The following is a 20,984-nucleotide window of genomic DNA, read 5'->3' on the forward strand; positions in this document are numbered from 1 at the left end:
TGCCTGAGGGCTGGACACACTCCAGGGAGAGGTACCTTGCCAGAAGGAACACTAACATCTGCTTCATCAAGGTCACCCTTCATAGAACCTGTGGTAAGTGTTGGAGGGAGTAAGAAGAACCAGAGGAAAGTCTTTCTCAGAGATGTTATTAAGACCAGACAAGATTCAGGGAGAAGTTGCTAGGAGCCTTGACAAGAGAACTTCACCTGGATCATACCATGAAACCCTCACTGGAGTCCTGTGAAGTGGTTAGCATGGCTCCCCCTCTGCACAGGGAAGAATACTGAGGCTCAGTGTTCAATGTGAAAAGGTTCACATTGCCTTGGGCAGAGCTTGTCTCGTGGCCCATTCCCTCAATGGAAAGGTTGAGTCCAGGCCTTGGGGCTGGTTGCAGGCTGAGGAGTCTAGGAAAAAAATGAGGCAAGCTGGACCCACCCCAAAAGAAGTGAGCCTGGCTGCCCTGAGGAGGAGAGCATGAAGTTGCATGATGAGACCTACAGATGGGTGTTAAATGTTATCACAGAGGAAGTTAAATGTATCACAGGCTTTCTGGGTCAGAAAAATGGCAGATCGGTGTGAGGATGGGTCTCCAGCAGCTTCAGAGGGCCAAACAGGTTGGTTGGGTAGACAGCCCTTCATGGAGCAGAAGGGCCACATGGGGCTCACAGGACAACTTCTCACCAAGGAGGCAGTCTTGAACTTTAAAAATTTGCGTTCATGCATGTAGAGGTAGTAGATTTTTTTAAGATCTATTACCAAGTAGGCACTCATAACTTGTGGGATTGTGAAAGCACACCAGGCAAAACACTGTGTGTGGCAAATAGGAGGAGAATCCACAAGGTAATTCCAGCCAATTCTCTTTCCTAATCCTGTGCTAAAAATGCTTGCAATCTCACTGCAGGGTTCAGCCTACAAGAGTAACCTATATTCGCAGAAGATCTTATATCCTTATAATAACACAATGACAAACAATCATGTATAAACATGAGTGCTGGCTTAAAATCAATTATTTGGAAAGTTTGTTGTGACTTAGATGTTCAAGCTGAAAAGACACAGGCATTCCTTATGTATGCACTTAATGTTAAGACATGTCAGACTTTTTATGAAGAAATGTCTTGAACAGAAAGAAAATGCACTTTTCAATATTAGTCAAAACAGCTTATTCTTAACTCTAAAGACCAATGCAGTGAAGATATGTCAGTCCTAAGAACTGAAGGATGTGGACAGCTGGCACAAACTCCCTACTGCCCTGAAGGTATCCCCCATGGGTTGTCCTGCTCAACCAGATGAGTGAAGGAGGAACCTGCATCTTCTTGAGTCCTGACTGAGTTACCCTCCTGATGCTCTGCTGCTTAAATTCCCTTATGTCCATAAACTGCTTTAGCACTGACCACTGGCACCACAGCTGCAGAGCATTCCTTTGAGAGTGTGCATATTCCTGAATGAGGGTTTTGCTCACTCTGTACTCAAGATATCTCTGTTAGCAGCTTGGGTATGAATCTGATGGCCTGAGCTTAATGCTAAGGCTGATATTCCTCTGGTGCCTTGTACACCCAATCCTCCTAACTCCTCTGTTCTTCCTTCTTCCTCAGGATACTGCACTGGTCAACAGTGTGATGCAGGAGCTCTATCCCCTCACACCCCATTATCTACATCCTTCACCTCTGCTGTGCATACCATATAAGCTAGAGGATTTTATAGGTGGCAGTTGCCATGACCATTGCAAAGGCCTTGGGAGAAGGTATGTTGCTGGAGGTGGTCTTTGTGGTCAGAAGAACCCTGGAGACAGCAGCCAGTGCCCCAGTAAGCATTACAGTGAGTGGGGACTTTGGCAATGGTATGTCCTCCTTCATCAACACATTGCAAGGAATTGGCATGAAGAGGAGGACTCAGCTCCCACTGGGGTGGTAAGGATCACTGAGACACTCTTGCCACTCTTCTCATTTGACCAATTTGGTGCTGTGGGATGTGCCCACACAGTGGTAGTCACACAAAACCTGTAGAACTGTCTGAAAGAGGTGCGGTTAAGCCGATAAGACCTCATCATCATCACTGCATCCAAGCAGTTCAACATGAATCTCATGAAGCTTGCCAAAGCCATACTTAGACTGGGAAAGAGGTTCTATATCATCAGACCAAGCTGAACAGGAATCTTAGCACAAGTGCACTCTGGGAGGAATGGCTCCTGCAGAAGATCTGGGAGATTATCCAGGAAACTCTTCAGAAGTAGGTATGTGAACCCCTCATATTCTATTAGCCTTGACGCTTGATTGCATGATTTCCCTGAATTTAGTTTCCTTGAACAAGGACCTCTCTGACATCAGAAGACATGTTCCCCTGAAAAACCTGTCCACATCAGTGAGAAGATCATCAATGTCAAGGCAATCTCTCTGCAGAAGAGAATAGCCAGACAGTGTTTGCAAGACACCCTTGGTGTCCAGGATGAAAATGATTTAGAGTAGTGTCTGAACACTTGCTGTTAGCTCTTTGGAATGGATGATGAATCTCTTTAGCAGGTGGCCCAGAGTATGGGGATGCCCATGAAGGAGTAGAGGACCACCATGAAGTCCCTGAATCTGTACCCTCTCCATAAAGTGAACTGGAGACTGACTTCATGACTTGTTCAGTCATGAAGCATTCATCAGCCTTCCTCGCTACATCCAATTCTTGGGTGACCATGTCATTATCTGCTTCAGCTGGCTGAAGTAATGATGCAGCTTTGATTTAGATGCCAAGAAAATGAACACCATCCTGAGGAAATCTTTTCCCAGTGCAGTCTGCTTTATACACAGAACCCAGTGTATTGCTCTATTCTGCTCACCTATTTGATTATATTCTCTCTCTCTCTTTTTCCTCCCCGGTTTCAGGTCTCATTTGATTTGTTTAGTGAATATTTTTCTGGGGTCTTTTGTTTCCATTTTAGTATTTTTTCTCTCATTCATCTATTCTCTGGACAGAATGACCACACGGAAAAACACACCTCAAAAAAGAGAGTAAGAGGCAGTACTGACTGCCAGGGACTTAATCAGTATGGACATAGTACCAAAAGATTGGGGTCATTCCCTGCATATTTTCAGACCACAATGCTTTGAAACTTGAACTCAATCACAAGAGGAAATTTGGAAAGAGCTCAAATACACAAAGGTTAAAGAACATCCTACTAAAGAATGAATGGGTCTGTACAGAACTGTTGAATCCCTATATTGTACATACTAATATGACACTGTATGTTAACTAACTGGAAGTAAAATAAAAATTGAAAAAAGAGAATAAATAATAAAAGAAAAGAAAAGAATGAATGGGTCAACCAGGAAATTAAAGAATTTTTAAAATTCATGGAAACAAATGAAAATGAAAACACAACTGTTCAAAATCTTTGGGATGCAGCAAAGGCAATCCTAAGAGGAAAGTATATAGCAATACAAGCCTTTCCCAAGAAACAAGAAAAGTCATAAATATACAACCTAATCTCACACCTAAAGGAGCTGGAGAAAGAACAGCAAATAAAGCATAAATCAAGTGGGAGAAGAGAAATAATAAAGATTAGAGCAGAAATCAATGAAATAGGAACCATGCAAACAGTAGAACAGATCAATGAAACTAGGAGCTAGTTCTTTGAAAGAATTAATAAGATCGATAAACCTCTGGCCAGACTTATCCAAAAGAAAAGAGAAAGGACCCAATCAATAAAATTATGAATGAAAGGGGAGAGATAATGACTACACCAAGGAAATAAAAACAATTATTAGAAATTATTATCAACAGCTACATGCCAAGAAATTAAGCAACCTGGGAAGAAATGGATGCCTTCCTGGAAACCTATAAACTACGAAGACTAAAACAGGAAGAAATTTACAACCTGAATAGGCCAATAACCAGTAACGAGATTGAGGCAGTGATCAAAAACCTCCCAAAAAAACAAAAGTCCATTTGTATCTTTGGGGTAAATACCCAGTAGTGCAATTGCTGGATCATATGGTAGCTCTATTTTCAACTTTTTGAAGAACCTCCATACTGTTTTCCAGAGTGGCTGCATCACCTTGCATTCCCACCTGCATTTTCCAGAGTGGCTGCATCACCTTGCATTCCCACCAGGGTTCTAGAGGGGAGGGGGTGGGAGGATGGGTTAGCCTGGTGATGGGTATTAAAGAGGGCACGTTCTGCATGGAGCACTCGGTGTTATATGCAAATAATGAATCATGGAACACTACATCAAAAACTAATGATGTAATGTATGGTGATTAACTTAACATAATAATAAAAAAAAGAGAGAAAAAACAAAAACAAAAGTCCAAGGCCTGATGGATTCCCTGGGGAATTCTACCAAACATTCAAAGAAGAAATAATAATATATTCTCCTGAAGTTGTTTCAAAAAATAGAAACAGAAGGAAAGCTTCCAGACTCATTCTATGAGGCCAGCATTACCTTAATCCCCAAACCAGGCAAAGACCCCATCAAAAAGGAGAATTTCAGACCGATATCCCTGATGAATATGGATTCCAAAATCCTCAACAAAATCCTAGCTAATAGGATCCAACAATACATTAAAAGGATCATCCACCACGACCTAGTGGGATTTTCCCCCGGATGCAAGGGTGGTTCAACATTTGCAAAACAATCAATGTGATAGAACACATTAATAAGAGGAAGGAGAAGAACCATATGGTCCTCTCAATTGATGCAGAAAAAGCATTTGACAAAATACAGCATCCTTTCCTGATTAAAACTCTTCAGAGTATAGGGATAGAGGGAACATTTCTCAAGTTCATAAAATCCATCTGTGAAAAACTCACAGTGAATATCATCCTCAATGGGGAAAAGCTGAGAGCCTTTCCCTTAAGATCAGGAACACGACAAGGATGCCCACTCTCGCCACTATTGTTCAACATAGTACTCGCAGTCCTAGCAACAGCAATCAGACAACAAAAAGAAATAAAATGTATTCAAATTGGCAAAGAAGTCAAACTGTCTCTTTTCGCAGATGACATGATACTTTATGTGAAAAACCCAAAAGACTCCACCCCCAAATTACTAGAACTCGTACAGCAATTCGGTAACATAGCAGGATACAAAATCAATGCACAGAAATCAATTGCTTTCTTATATAGTAAAAATGCAACTGTAGAAAGAGAAATTAGAGAATCGATTCCATTTACAATAACACCAAAAACCATAAGATGCTTCAGAATAACCTTAACAAAATAGGTAAAGGATCTATACTCTAGGAACTACAGAACCACTTATGAAAGAAATTGAGGAAGACACAAAAGGATGGAAAAACATTCCATGCTCATGGATCGGAAGAATAAACATTGTTAAAATGTCTATGCTTCCCAGAGGAATCTATACCTTCAAAGCCATCCCGATCAAAATTCCAATGACATTTTTCAAAGTGCTGGAACAAACAATCCTAAAATTCATATGAAATCAGAAAAGACCCAGAATCACCAAGGAAATGTTGAAAAAGAAAAAAAAAGCTGGGAGCATCACGTTGCCTGATTTGAAGTTATATTACAAAGCCGTGATCACCAAGACAGCATGACACTGGCACAAAAACAGACATATAGACCAATGGAACAGAATAGAGAGCCCAGATATGGACCCTAAACTCTATGGTCAAGTAAACTTCAACAAAGCAGGAAAAAATATGTAATGGAAAAAAGACAGTCTCTTCAATAAATGGTGCTGGGAATATTGGACAGCCACCTGCAGAAGAATGAAACTCGACCATTCTCTAACACTATACACAAAGATAAACTCAAAATGGATGAAAGACCTCAGTGTGAGACAGGAATCCAAAACCCAAAATGACAACATAGGCAGTGACCTCTTTGACATCGGCCACAGCAACTTTTTTCAAGATACGTCTCGAAAAGCTAGTGAAACAAAAGCAAAAATGAACTTTTGGGACTTCACCAAGATAAAAAGCTTCTGTGCAGAAGCTGCACAGCTGCACAGCAAAGGAAACAGTCAACAAAACAAACAGGCAACCCACAGAATGGGAGGAGATATTTGCAAATGACACTACAGACAGAGGGCTGATAACCAAGGTCTATAAAGAACTTCTCAAACTCAACACCCAAAAAACAAATAACCAAGTCAAAAAATGGGCATAAGACATGAACACACACTTTTCAAAAGAAGATATACAAATGGCTAACAGACACATGAAAAAATGTTCATCATCATTAACCATCAGGGAAATTCAAATGAAAACCACATTGAGATACCACCTTATACCAGTTAGAATGGCAAAAATGGACAGGGCAAGAAACAACAAATGTTGGAGAGGTTGTGGAGAAAGGGGAACCCTCTTACACTGTTGGTGGGAATGCAAGTTGGTACAGCCACTTTGGAAAACAGTGTGGAGGTGCCTCAAAAAATTAAAAATAGAGCTACCCTGTGACCCAGCAATTGCACTCCTGGGTATTTACCCCAAAGACACAGATGTAGTGAAAAGAAGGGCCATATGCACCCCAATGTTCATAGCAGCAATGTCCACAATAGCCAAATTGTGGAAAGAGGCGAGATGCCCTTCAGCAGATGAATGGATAAAGAAGATGTGGTCCATATATACAATGGAATACTACTCAGCCATCAAAAAGGATGAATACCCAACTTTTGCATCAACAACATTCACATTTTTAAAAAGGTATCTTCAGACAATGGTTCTCTCTTCTCCAAAGAGGATGGCATAAGCAGCTCGATGAAATCTTTGCTCTCTACTTGCCGACCTTACTGCTCAGTCCTCCAAGTTCAAAGCCAGTATCCCATCACTGCACATACATAATTTGTTCACTCACCAGCTCCAAGAAGAAAAGAGGTTTCTGATGTCAGAGATCACAAATATTTCCACTAACACAACAGAAAATGCTGAGTCTAGTGAAGTATACCTGGAGCCCCTGACATAGGAATACTCCACAGACATGTCCTCCCTGAGAAATGCAGGCACTGAGTGCTCCTGAGGTCACTGAATGGAGGAAGGGGCTGGAGAGCCTCTGTCCTGCCTAGGAAAGTGTGAAAACAACAGGAAGGATGACAGCCTCTGACATGAGCACTGCCCCCCCTCAGGAAACCGTGGCTGACAGTTGCAGGCCCAGATTTACAGGACATGAAAGTGAAACTGTTGTTTCTCCACAAAACAAGCAGTTCCAGGAAAAGAAATATGAAGATCTTATGAATTCAGTGGCTCAGGGAGTGGGGGGAGGGCAGAAGAATACCAGGGACCATGAAAGACAGGTCTCAGATGACCCCTGTGTAGTCATCTAGCCAAGACGCCCATGCAAGCCCTGGGGACAAGGAGGAAGGCTGTGGGCAAGTTTCCAAAGCTTTCAGTGAATGGGAAGTATTTCCCATCAGGAAGAAGGACTTTTCTCTGTCTTTCTGTTTCTTTCATTTTTAGGGGCCCTGCTGCTGGCTGCCACATCATCACCATTGGGCATAGATTTCCCTGGCAGTTTATGGGAACAACTCATGAACAACTTAAACTACCAGGAGGGACTCTGTGGGAAATTTGGTAAAATACCAGGGAAGGGGACACAAAGAGGGAGGAAGGTGCCTAGATTCTAAGATTTATATGGAGGATCAAGAGGAAAATACCAAAATTTCTTTAGAAGAAGAACATAGGAGGATCTATATCTATAAGGATCTGCAAGAGGATCTTTAAGATTTGTTTCACTGCTATAGTATCTAAGACAGTTGAATGCTGGCACAGGTGTAGACCAACTGGCCCACAGAAAAGTACAGCCCTGTATAGGATTCAGACATGTGTGGAATTCTGTTGCTTGTGAGAAGTACATGGGATGTCAGTGGGTATAGAAGGCACTGTGTGGTAAATGGAGCTGACTAAACGGTTCTCCATAGGGACAGAAGTTACTGAATCTCTACTTCCATCACTTATGATAATCAACTTCCAATGGACTTAAGATGTAAATTTCAAGTGGGAACTGAAGAAGAGAACATAGCTGTTCTTAGGGAAAGATTTATTAAAGGAGATGATACCTGTGTAAATATACCAAGATGACAGCTGTATAAAACAGACTGACCAATGTGATACCTTTGACTCTATAAAAATGAGAAGTTTCTCTTTATGGAATCAAATGCAAAAAGAAAGTCTAAAAATATCCACAAAGCGGGCACCTGGGTAGCTCAGTTGGTTAAGCAACTGCCTTCGGCTCAGGTCATGATCCTGGAGTCCATGGATCGAGCCCCGCATTGGGCTCCCTGCTCGGCGGGGAGTCTGCTTCTCCCTCTGACCCTTCCCCCTCTCATGTGCTCTCTCTCTCTCTCATTCTCTCTCTCTCAAATAAATAAATAAAATCTTAAAAAAAATATCCACGAAGCTGGAGAAAATATTTGCACAAATGTAGCCAACCAAGGATTGATGGAAGGAAGGATTTTAAAGATTCCAGAAATCACTAGGGAAAAGGGAAAAAAATTCAGCATGGAAATGGGCAAAAGACATGAATAGAACTTTCTTAAAAAAAGAAATATATTTGGACAAAAAAAATAGAGAAAATACTGCAGATTAAGTAGTAATGAGAAAAATGCACCTCTGTGCACTACAAGATGACACTGTTAATTAGTTCAATTGCAAAATTTTAAAAGTCGGAAAAAATCAGGTACTGGTGAGATTGTAGATTGATAGAATCTCTGAACTGTGGCTGCTGGGAATGTAAATCAATACAATCACTTTGAAGAAACAATATGGCTGAATCATAAAATGGCACATTCATGCACCTGAGGACTCAACATTTCCACTCCTCACCCTATACCAAAGAGTCACTCTGCAAAAATGTGCAGAGGCCATGTGGACGTGTTCTCTGAGCAGCAGTCTTCATAACTGTGAAAACGGAGAGGATAGGCACTGACAGAGAAAGGATAAATAACACACAGCATTGAAAGGCATGAACCATAGTTATATAGAGAGGACTTAATCTTTTAGTATAGTGTTGAGATTAAATATTAAGAACACATAGAATACTCCTTAAATAAAGCTTCAAGAAAACTAAGCAATGTACTGTTTAGGCATACATATGTAAGTGATAACACCACAAATAAAAAAATCATAAACACATACTGCATGACATTGTCACCCAGGGGCTGTAGACAGTGCTAGAGTGAATAGGAACACAGAGGGAGGTATAAGTTGTTAGAGATGTTCTATTTCTTGGGGGTGATTTTTCGGTGTGTAGGTGATCACTGTATTACATGAGTAAGTAAAAGATTTAAAATAGAGAAATATCTCAGTTCTTTTCAGATTGTTGCTGTGTCTATTCTTCTGTGTGTAGTTGGTCCTGAGTCTCTCCCTCCTGCCATATTTTGAGGACATCAGAGAAATATTCTCTGCCTGACATACAGAGACAATCACTGCTATAATGGGAGAAAGACTGAGAAATCATTCAGAGAGGAAATAAGGGACAAGAGAGACTGAAATTCTTGTAGAACCAAATGTAAGGCAAAGATACAAGCTCACATGTGAACTTGACAACTGGCTGTGGATGCAGATGACCACATGAAGACAGCCAATTACAGCTGTCAGTAGTAAGGTAAGAAATACCTCTGAGACTCAGGTACCCTGGTAGTGATGGGGCCTTTTGTAGTGGGTGAGAGAAAGCTCCCATCAGGGGCTCACCAGGACTAATCTGTTCCCCAGGAGTGTGTGAGAATCACTCTGGAGCTGGTGCTCTGTTTGGTTGGCTGAGGCCTGCAGTGTCCTATGCAGGCATGGGTCTGGCACTGAAGCCCGGGTATGCACACCTCAAGGTCCAGAGTCAGACTTGCTGCTCCTAAGTCACCATTAGGAAATGAGGAAGTATGATTTATAAGGATGTTGTTGCATTCTCTCTGTTCAGAGGAAAGGGATATCAATTCTTCTTAGGAATGAATGGCTTAGGAGCACCTGGCTGGCTCAGTCAGTTAAGCGGCTGCCTTCGGCTCAGGTCATGATCCCAGGGTCCTGGGTTTGAGCTCCGCGTCAGGCTCCCTGCTCAGCAGAGAGCCTGCTTCTCCCTCTCCCTCTGCCTGCCTGCCGCTCCCCCTGCTTGTGCTTTCTCTCTCTTTCCCACTATCTCTCCCTGTGTGTCAAATAAATAAATAAAATCTTTAAAAAAAGGAGAAGAATGAGTGGCTTAGAAATCCCTCTTCTCCTGGTCCCACTCAGATAAAAGTAGCTGTCCAGTCAGTGTAATATACAATCTCCAGACTTGTAGAATAGAAATCTCCCCAGCCTGGTTCAGACCCTCCTCCACCTCAGTGAGAGACCTGCAGCCGGGACAGGAAAAGAGTCAGCTTCTCTCTTCTTTCTTCCTCCCACTGCCCCCATTACATGGAGGAGCATGGCATAGGGGAACACAAGTGTAGGAAAGGACTCACTCAGGTAGGACATTTGCAAACCAGCTGATGGCCTGGTGTGGTGAATGTCCCTCAGGAAGAAGGGTCCAATGGTGTCCAATGAAGACCCATGCTGATGTCCCCATTGGGATCTTGGGGCAAGTATAGTTCAGACCTGCCAGGCTTCTACCTTGTCCGTGTTGTCAGGAACAGAAGGGCAGCTCCACCTCCTTTTCTTCTCAGATTATCCTAGACCATGCGCAGCCCTCATTATTGGCCATGTCCCTTGTAACAGGCTCACTAAAATGATCCTTGCCTTCCCTCTCCACAACCTGTCAGCTGTCCTTTCATGACCCAGGGGAAGAATCAAGGATGGCAATGACAAATTCACAATCTCTTAGCCAGAGAAGGTTTTCATAACTTGTTATAGACATTTGCAATCTTGGCAAAAACTTTGTACAACAGACCTTCTCTCTCACCCTGTTGAAGCCACATAGCCCCCTCCCTGGGGCCTCTCTTCTGAACACAAACACCCTGGGGAACTTTCACTGCTGTTCCCATATGAGGATGAGGACGTGACACTCCCTGAGAGTTTAAGCAGTCACCAAGTCAGTAGAGAGCTGTGTTGAGCTCAGACCCTCACTTGGTTGGGGCAGGTATATTGACACCAGGGAAGGGCACAGCTGGGGCCAGGAAGAGAACTCCACCATGGATGTAACTTCTGCAGACTGATATCTGTGGGCAGAAGCGAGTTAGCCCCTGATCTGGGCATGCTGGACAACCCCAAGGAGTAACTTTGTAGGCAGTGTCTGCACCCATCTGAGGGGCCAGCCTCAAGGGGGCTGAATATGGACTTCTCACTGGTCTGGATGCTGGCATCTGAGTAAGATTCTCAGGTATGCAGCAGCTGTTCTCAGAGCACTCCCACACTCCCCTGGGCCTTGGGCTGAAGGTGCTCAAATAACCCTGCATAAGCCACAGGCAATGCTGCAGTGCCCCCACCCTCCAGAATGATGAAAGTGAAACTGATTTAGGCCTATTTTGAGAACTGGAGTCATTTCCAGGAATAGAAAGTGATAGCAGCTCTCCCTAAATTCCTTCCTGCTGGGGCTGGGGCCCTGCCACCAGCTTTATTCAGAAATCACACAGCTCTGAGCAGGAAAGGACTGGAGCAGAAAACCCTGCAAGATTGCCTTCTCCTTCCTAGCTCCTCTTCCCTCCTTCCGTCTAGATTCTTCCTAGGACAACCCCCACCCAGCACAACTCCCTTCTTTCCTTCTGGAGCAATCCGGGCATGGAACCAGTTTTGGAGAACCTCAGAGGTAATTGTCTCTGCCTGAGGGCTGGACCCGTTCCGTGGGAGGGTTAACTTGCCAGGAGGACCACTGACATCTGCCTGATCACAGTCACCCTTTGCTTCCTGGAGCAGGTAAGTGAGAGAGCTCCTACAACACAATGTGGCTAATAACCCTGTAGGAGTGAAGACATGAAAGGTGCCTGACACCAGGGCAGGAGAGCTTTGGGATTGGCTTATCCATTTCAGTGAGTATTCACAACAGGGCCCCTCTCTGACATTCTTCAGGGGCAAAACTCAGAACCCTATATTTTGTTTGCATCGAACCAATTCTACCTTCCAGTGTGGAGGCAATGGACCTTTCATCTCAATATTCATGGCAGTGGGGGTCTTCTGATGGGACCATGTTTGGAAAAGGACAGCAGGATTTGCCATTCTTATTCTCTTAGAGTTTAAGTAGGACATAGGACAATGGCAATCTCTGGGGTAACCTGGAATTGGGAAAGTCTATCTGGAGCACTAGCTGGACCTCCTGTGGATTACAGGCTAGGGGTGGGGTTTTAGGGACAAGGTGTCTAACAGACCTTAGACAATGTATAACAATGCACATGTGTATCTACATAGAAGAAACTGCCCCTATTGCTGGACACCAACTCCAACCTTTACAGATGATGTCAGTGAGGTGGACTCTTGAAATACTCTCTTCCCAGACCAGATCATTTTGTGCTTTATGCCCATTGATGATGCAGATGTTTATTATACTTCCCTAGAATAAAACAATATGTATATTTTTTCCTCACCCTTTCCCTGTGATGATAAAATGGGGGGGGAATGTGGGGCTTGATCCACATTGGGTTCAAACTCACAAAAGTCCTTGATGCCTCAGATTTCTATTCTGGGCCAAGGCTGATCCCTGCTTCATGGTTCAAGATAATTGGGCATGACATGAACTATATAGGACCTTGCATGGGAAATCCACTAATGAGTGTTTTTCATTCTGCTTCTTAGATCATGAAATCTATTTGGTGCATTATAACAAGAGTTCAAAAAATTTACCCATTGGAATAGATGCAGTAGATCAAAATGGAGGGTAGGGAAATTGTTGGTAAAATCTTTCTTCAGGTATATACATGTATGTGAATGCATGTGTGCTGAGTGGGTACTTAGTTCCTTTATGACATGCATCTCTCACTGCTGGTCTCCTTTAGAAGACTTTGAAAGATCTGCTCACAGGGTCTGTTTCTCCCTGCAAGCACAACTGCCCTCTCTAGTTGAATCTGCTCCCTGGGCTCCCTCCATAAAAGCCTATGTTTCTTTATTCAGGGACCCTCAAACCCTGTTCAGATAGGGAAGATCAGAGGTATAACTTGAGTATGACCTGCAAAAAAGTGAGCCTAGGGCCACTTCCATCCCAGGCTCATTTCTGATGGCCTCTCCTCAACTTCTGGGTTAGTGCTCTGAGCTTCAATGTCTTGGAGGCTCACACACACACACACACACACACACCAACACTTGCACACTGACCACTCCTGGAAGACCTGCAACCTCTCATGGAGTTACCCTTGTCCCAGCCTGGCCTGGCAGTGACACATGGGCATAGTGCTATCTTAAAGGACCCTGAGAGGATCCCACATGCAGGGTTGTCTAGCACCAGGTACAAGGCAGGTACCAGATGAGCAGGTAGTGGGAAACAGGGAGCTGTGGCTTGTGCTGTAGGGCCTCAGTCATTCCCTCCAATAGGGTCCAGCACAGGTGCTCTGGTGAGGAGACATGTGCAAAGTACATGGTTGGGTCAGACATAGTCACAGAAATGTTCTGGAAGATTGTAGGTTTGTGCTTACCTCCCATAGCCACCCTGAAGTGGGAGGCTTATACTCTGCCCCGGCCCCTACTTGCTTTCCAAAAGGCTATGGGAGAGCTGGCTTCAGCATTTCAGATTTAGGAAGCAAAGTTAATTTATCTGTCAACCAGTAAGTGTAAGATATGCGATGATATATTGTGTTTCATTCATTTAACAGAAATGTGTCCCATACCTGTTGGGCACTAAGAGCACTAGGCAGAGCCTAAGAAATTATTTACTGAGAGTGCCAAGACCTGTATGTGTGTTTTTATGATACCAAGTATCTAACATGGGATGACACAATACTTTCTGGGACTTTCACCTTTTGAAGAGACAGTGTTGTTTTCAATTACTCTAGCACATGGGAAGTCAAGGTGAGATGGGTTCATGTGGAGGTTGTGATGGGATTTAGACAAACCAGGAAAAAGATTCATGGGCTCTAGCCCGGTTCTTATGGTCTGGCTAGCGTGGGTCCCACAGGACCACTGATAAGGACATCCGGCCTTCCCCAACCTACACTAGGGGCAAACTTACAGGCAAGCAGAATACATAGCATGTTCAGGGGCCGAAGAAACCCCTTCACACAACCAAGTCAGTGAGCCTGGAACTCATCCAGAAGATTGTCTCCCTAGGGTCATGATGGCAGGTAAGGCCTCCAGGAACCTCTATGTCCCCCACAAACAAGAACTTGGGCTATTGTTGGGAAAGGTCAAGAGAGGTCTTAAAGAAGGCTTTGAGTATAAGGGCCAGGGAGGGCTACTCTTAGGTATTCTCATTCCAAAGTGTCCCTCCAGCCTGATCCAGGCCAGGGCTCCATCTTTTTGGCTTTTAGCCAGCTTTATCCAAGCATGTTCTGCCCCACCATGTCATTCACCCCCTTACCAAGCTCAGGGCACCTCCACTCCCTACAGGAGGAGGCACCATCCTTACTGACATATTGTACCTTGAATTTGTCACAGGGGCTCCTGGTGGAAGACCCTGAAGACTTTGTGGGCACAGGCCTCAAGGGATTCTGGTCCCCAAGCAGATGGGATGGTGATTACATCATATTCCACGAGCTTCCCTCCCTCTGAACTCCCTGCATCTCCTGATCATTTCATAATGCGTCTATCTCCCAAGGGGGGTCAAGTTCCCTGCAACGGTTTCTAAGAGGTAGGGAAACATTGTAGGATTTTTCCTCATACTTGCAAAGCAGTGAGTTTTCCTTAATGTGTTTTGAGGATGGGAGCTGAGAGTGGACTGTGATTTCCATTCTCTCCCCAAATTAAGAAGGATACATCCAGGGAGAGGTAAGTGGCAATTGATAGCAATAAGTGGACCCACATCCCCAAGAGCAGCATCTCAGCATCCAGCCATCCCTCAGCCCCTGGAGCTGGAGATTCAACATTAACTAGGATCATCCTCCCCTCCTACCCAGGTAGAAACAGAAAATCACATTATTGGAGTAAATCTTGGATCCTCCAACATTGCTTTGTAATTTCAAGCTTGTTTCTTCTTATTATTTATTTAAATTCAATTTAGTTAATATATAGTGTATTATTAGTTACAGGGGTAGAATTTAGTGATTCATCAGTTCCATATAACACCCAGTGCTCATCCAAACAAGTGCCCTCCTTATTGCCCATCACACATTTAGCCCATCCCCCCAATCACCTCCCTCCAGCAACCCTCAGTTTGTTCCTTATAGTTAAGAGTATCTTATGATTTGCCTCCCGTCTTTTTTATTTTATTTTATTTAAATTCAATTAATTAACATATAGTGTATTATTAGTTTTAAAGGTAGAGTTCAGTGAGCCCTCAGTTTGTTTCCTATGGTTAAGAGTCTCATGGTTTGTCTCCCTCTCTAATTTTGTCTTGTTTTATTTTTCTCTCCCTCCCTTTATGCTCCTCTGTTCCGTTTCTTAAATTCCACATTTGAGTGAAATCCTATAATTGTCTTTCTCTGATTGACTTACTTTGCTTAGCATAATACCCTCTAGTTCCATCCATGTCATGGCTAAGATTTCATTTTTTTGATGACTGAGTAGTATTCATTATATATATATATATATATATATATATATATATATATATATATATATCACATCTTCTTTATCCATTCATCTGTCAATGGACATCTGTGTTCTTTCCATATTTTAGCTATCGTGGACATTGCTACTATAAACACTGGGGTTCATGTGCCCCTTCAAATCACTGTTTGTATCCTTTGGGTAAACACCTAGTAGTGCAATTGCTGGGTCATAGTATAGTTCTATTTTTAATTTTTTGAGGAACCTCCATACTGTTTTCCAGACTGTCAAGCTTATTTCTTATCTGTGACATGCTCACAGATCACATCTGTGAAACATCTTCATCTGTTACAGGAATAATAATATCTCTTATCTAATAGAGCTTGGGGAAGATTAATCAAGAAATGCCAAGCAAAGACCCAGCTCAGACAGACTCACAGAAATGGGGCCTTCCTACACTGTGATAAGAATTGGAGGGAGTAAGAAGAGTCAGAGGAAAGTCTTCCTCAGAGATCCTAATAAGACCAAAGAGGATTCACCAGAGGTTACCAGGAGGCCTGCCCAGAGCTTCGCCTGGGTCATACCATGAAAACCTCACTAGAGTCCTATTGGGTCGGTAGCATGGCTTCCAGGCTGCATAAGACAGAACACTGGGGTTCAGTTGTCATTGTGAAAATGTTCACATTGCCCGAGCTTGTCTGCAAACCCAGGGTGGGGCTCTCACCAGTTTTTGCATGGGGAGGGTGAGTCCAGGACTTATGCTGGATGAAAACACCTGGAGAAGTCTGAGCGGCAGCGATGTAATCAGGACCCATCAGTGGAGAGGCAAGTGGAGTGGGTTTGGTGGCGGAGGAGAGCAAGAAGCTGCACCACAGGACCTGCAAGCCAGTGAGAAATTTCTCCTACAGATGGGCTGTGGGCCTTCTGATTCAGAATCCTGAACAGTTGGGTATGAGGACTGGCCTCCAGCAGCATCAGGAGACCCCATTGATGGGTCTGGAAGGGAAGCCTTCATGGAGTAGAAGCCCTCATGGGGCTCACAGGGAAACTCTAGAGCAAAGAGGCAGTCTTAAATTGTTTTAAAAATTTGCATTTATACACATAAAGACGGTAGGGTTTTTTTAAGTTTTTATTTAAATTCAAGTTAGTTAGCATACCGTGTAATATAGTTTCAGGTTACAATGTAATGATTCAATACTTCCATGTATCAGTCAGTGTTCATCACAACTGCACTTCTCAATACCCATTCTCTATTTAACCCATCCCCCTACCCACCTCCCCCGTGCTAACGATCAGTTTGTTCTTTATATTTAAGAATCTGCTTCTTGCTTTGTCTCTCTCTTTTTGCTTCCCTTTGCTTGTTTGTTTTGTTTCTTTTTTTTTAAATTTTTTATTGTTATGTTAATCACCATAGATTACATCATTTGTTTTGGTGTAGTGTTCCATGATTCATTGTTTGTTCATAACACCCAGTGCTCCATGCAGAATGTGCCCTCTTTAATACCCATCACCAGGCTAACCCATCCCCCTACCCTCCTCCCCTCTAGAAACCTCAGTTTGTTTTTCAGAGTCCATCATCTCTCCTGGTTCGTCTCCCCCTCTGACTTACTCCCCTTCATTCTTCCTCTCCTGTATCTTCTTCTTTTTCTTTTTTCTTAAAATATGTTGCGTTATTTGTTTCAGAAGTACAGATCTGTGATTCAACAGTCTTACACAATTCACAGCGCTCACCGTAGCACATACCCTCCCCAATGTCTATCACCCAGCCACCCCATCCCTCCCACCCCCTACCACTCCAGCAACCCTCAGTTTGTTCCTGAGATTAAGAATTCCTCATATCAGTGAGGTCATATGATACATGCCTTTCTCTGATTGACTTATTTCGCTCAGCATAACACCCTCCAGTTCCATCCACGTCGTTGCAAATGGCAAGATCTCATTCCTTTTGATGGCTGCATAATATTCCATTGTGTATATATACCACTTCTTCTTTATCCATTCATCTGTCGATGGACATCTTGGCTCTTTCCACAGTTTGGCTATTGTGGACATTGCTGCTATAAACATTGGGGTGCACGTACCCCTTCAGGTCCCTACATTTGTATCTTTGGGGTAAATACCCAGTAGTGCAATTGCTGGATCGAACGGTAGCTCTAATTTCAACTGTTTGAGGAACCTCCATACTGTTTTCCAGAGGGGTTGCACCAGCTTGCATTCCCACCAACAGTGTAGGAGGGTTCCCCTTTTTCCACATCCCCGCCAACATCTGTCGTTCCCTGACTTGTTAATTTTAGCCATTCTGACGGGTGTGAGGTGGTATCTCATTGAGGTTTTGATTTGGATTTCCCTGATGCCGAGCGATGTTGAGCACTTTTTCATGTGCCTGTTGGCCATTTGAATGTCTTCTTTGGAAAAATGTCTGTTCATGTGTTCTGCCTATTTCTAGATTGGATTATTTGTTCTTTGGGTGTTGAGTTTAATAAGTTCTTTATAGATTTTGGGTATTAGCCCTTTATCTGATATGTCATTTGCAAATATTTTCTCCCATTCTGTCGGTTGTCTTTTGGTTTTGTGGACTGTTTCTTTTGCTGTGCAAAAGCTTTTTATCTTGATGAAATCCCAATAGTTCATTTTTGCCCTGGCTTCCTGTGCCTTTGGTGATGTTTCTAGGAAGAAGTTGCTGCGGCTGAGGTCAAAGAGGTTGCTGCCTGTGTTCTCCTTTAGGATTTGGATGGACTCCTGTCTCACGTTTAGGTCTTTCAACCATTTGGAGTCTATTTTTCTGTGTGGTGTAAGGAAATGGTCCAGTTTCATTCTTCTGCATGTGGCTGTCCAATTTTCCCAACACCATTTCTTGAAGAGACTGTCTTTTTTCCATTGGACATTCTTTCCTGCTTTGTCAAAGATGAGTTGACCATAGAGTTGAGGGTCCATTTCTGGGCTCTCGATTCTGTTCCATTGATCTATGTGTCTGTTTTTGTGCCAGTACCATACTGTCTTGATGATGACAGCTTTGTAATAGAGCTTGAAGTCCAGAATTGTGATGCCACCAGCTTTGCTTTTCTTTTTCAACATTCCTCTGGCTATTCAGGGTCTCTTCTGGTTCCATACAAATTTTAGGATTATGTGTTCCATTTCTTTGAAAAAAGTGGATGGTATTTTGATGGGGATTACATTGAATGTGTAGATAGTTCTAGGTAGCATTGACATCTTCACAATGTTGATTCTCCCAATCCATGAGCATGGAACGTTTTTCCATTTCTTTGTGTCTTCTTCAATTTCTTTCATGAGTATTTTATAGTTTTCTGAGTACAGATCCTTTGCCTCTTTGGTTAAATTTATTCCTAGGTATCTTATGGTTTTGGGTGCAATTGTAAATGGGATCGACTCCTTGATTTGTCTCTCTTCTGTCTTGTTGTTGGTGTATAGGAATGCCACTGATTTCTGTGCATTGATTTTATATCCTGCTACTTTACTGAATTCCTGTATGAGTTCTAGCAGTTTTGGGGTGGAGTCTTTGGGGTTTTCCACATACAGTATCATATCATCTGCAAAGAGAGAGAGTTTGACTTCCTCTTTGCCGATTTGGATGCCTTTGATTTCTTTTTGTTGTCTGATTGCTGTGGCTAGGACTTCTAATACTATGTTGAATAGCAGTGGTGAGAGTGGACATCCCTGCCGCGTTCCTGACCTTAGGGGAAAAGCTCTCAGCTTTTCCCCATTGAGAATGATATTCGCTGTAGGTTTTTCGTAGATGGCTTTTATGATATCGAGGTATGTCCCCTCTATCCCTAAACTCTGAAGAGTTTTGATCAAGAAAGGATGCTGTACTTTGTCAAATGCTTTTTCTGCATCTATTGAGAGGATCATATGATTCTTGTTCTTTCTTTTGTTAATGTATTGTATCACGTTGATTGATTTGCGGTTGTTGAACCAGCCTTGCAGCCCAGGGATAAATCCCACTTGGTCGTGGTGAATAATCCTTTTAATGTACTGTTGGATCCTATTGGCTAGTATTTTGGTGAGAAATTTTGCATCCATGTTCATCAAGGATATTGGTCTCTAATTCTCCTTTTTGATGGGGTCTTTGTCTGGTTTGGGGATCAAGGTAATGGTGGCCTCATAAAAGGAATTTGGAAGTTTTCCTTCCATTTCTATTTTTTGGAACAGTTCCAGGAGAATAGGTATTAATTCTTCTTTAAATGTCTGATAGAATTCCCCTGGGAAGCCATCTGGCCCTGGGCTTTTGTTTCTTGGGAGATTTTTGATGACTGCTTCAATTTCTTTAGTGGTTATAGGTCTGTTCAGGTTTTCTATTTCTTCCTGGTTCAGTTTTGGTAGTGGATACATCTCTAGGAATGCACCCATTTCTTCCAGGTTATCTAATTTGCTGGCATAGAGTTGCTCATAATATGTTCTTATAATTGTTTGTATTTCTTTGGTGTTGGTTGTGATCTCTCCTCTTTCATTCATGATTTTGTTGATTTGGGTCATTTCTCTTTTCTTTTTGATAAGTCTGGCCAGGGGTTTCTCAATCTTGTTAATTCTTTCAAAGAACCAGCTCCTAGTTTCGTTGATCTGTTCTACTGTTCTTTTGGTTTCTAGTTCATGGATTTCTGCTCTGATCTTTATGATTTCTCTTCTCCTGCTGGGTTTAGGCTTATTTGCTGTTCTTTCTCCAGCTCCTTTAGGTGTAGGGTTAGATTGTGTATTTGAGACCTTTCTTGTTTCTTGAGAAAGGCTTGTATTGCTATATACTTTCCTCTCAGGACTGCCTTTGCTGTATCCCAAAGATTTTGAACAGTTGTGTTTTCATTTTCATTGGTTTCCATGAATTTTTTTAATTCTTCTTTAATTTCCTGGTTGACCCATTCATTCTTTAGTAGGATGCTTTTTAGCCTCCATGTATTTGAGTTCTTTCCGACTTTCCTCTTGTGATTGAGTTCTAGTTTCAAAGCATTGTGGTCTGAAAATATGCAGGGAATGATCCCAATCTTTTGGTACCGGTTGAGACCTGATTTGTGACCTAGGATGTGATCAATTCTGGAGAATGTTCCATGGGCACTAGAGAAGAATGTGTATTCCGTTGCTTTGGGATGGAATGTTCTGAATATGTCTGTGAAGTCCATTTGGTCCAGTGTGTCATTTAAAGTCTTTATTTCCTTGTTGATCTTTTGCTTAGATGATCTGTCCATTTCAGTCAGGGGGGTGTTAAAGTCCCCCACTATTATTGTATTGTTGTCGATGTGTTTCTTTGCTTTTGTTATTAATTGCCTTATATAATTGGCTGCTCCCATGTTCGGGGCATAGATATTTACAATTGTTAGATCTTCTTGTTGGATAGACCCTTTAAGTAGGATATAGTGTCCTTCCTCATCTCTTATTACAGTCTTTGTTTTAAAATCTAGTTTGTCTGATATAAGGATTGCCACCCCAGCTTTCTTTTGGTGTCCATTAGCATGGTAAATGGTTTTCCACCCCCTCACTTTCAATCTGGGGGTGTCTTTG

General features: G+C 42.7%; 2 protein-coding genes and 1 pseudogene across 3 annotated transcripts in view; 2 read left to right on the forward strand and 1 right to left on the reverse strand.

Moving 5' to 3' along the window:
- The window catches only part of LOC112816281 (interferon-gamma-inducible GTPase 10-like), a 207,023-nt gene extending 200,028 nt beyond the window's left edge, over positions 1-6,995 (reverse strand). Inside the window, 1 exon segment of the mRNA XM_073887565.1 lies at positions 6,805-6,995. The gene's annotated coding sequence lies outside the window, so the exon portion shown is untranslated.
- LOC112816259 (immunity-related GTPase family M protein 1 pseudogene) lies at positions 563-2,618 on the forward strand (annotated as a pseudogene).
- A 4,442-nt stretch (positions 6,996-11,437) lies between the features above and the next one.
- The window catches only part of LOC112816282 (immunity-related GTPase family M protein 1-like), a 28,741-nt gene continuing 19,194 nt past the window's right edge, over positions 11,438-20,984 (forward strand). Inside the window, exon 1 of one of the 2 annotated variants that reach the window (XM_025862713.2) lies at positions 11,438-11,655. The gene's annotated coding sequence lies outside the window, so the exon portion shown is untranslated. Of the gene's footprint in view, positions 11,763-20,984 lie in introns of both variants that reach the window. The other variant, XM_025862714.2, reaches the window with a different exon arrangement.

This window comes from Callorhinus ursinus, unplaced genomic scaffold (genome assembly GCF_003265705.2).
Source record: "Callorhinus ursinus isolate GAN/ISIS: 27379988/994484 unplaced genomic scaffold, GSC_fseal_2.0 scaffold81, whole genome shotgun sequence".
Taxonomy (NCBI): domain Eukaryota; kingdom Metazoa; phylum Chordata; class Mammalia; order Carnivora; family Otariidae; genus Callorhinus; species Callorhinus ursinus.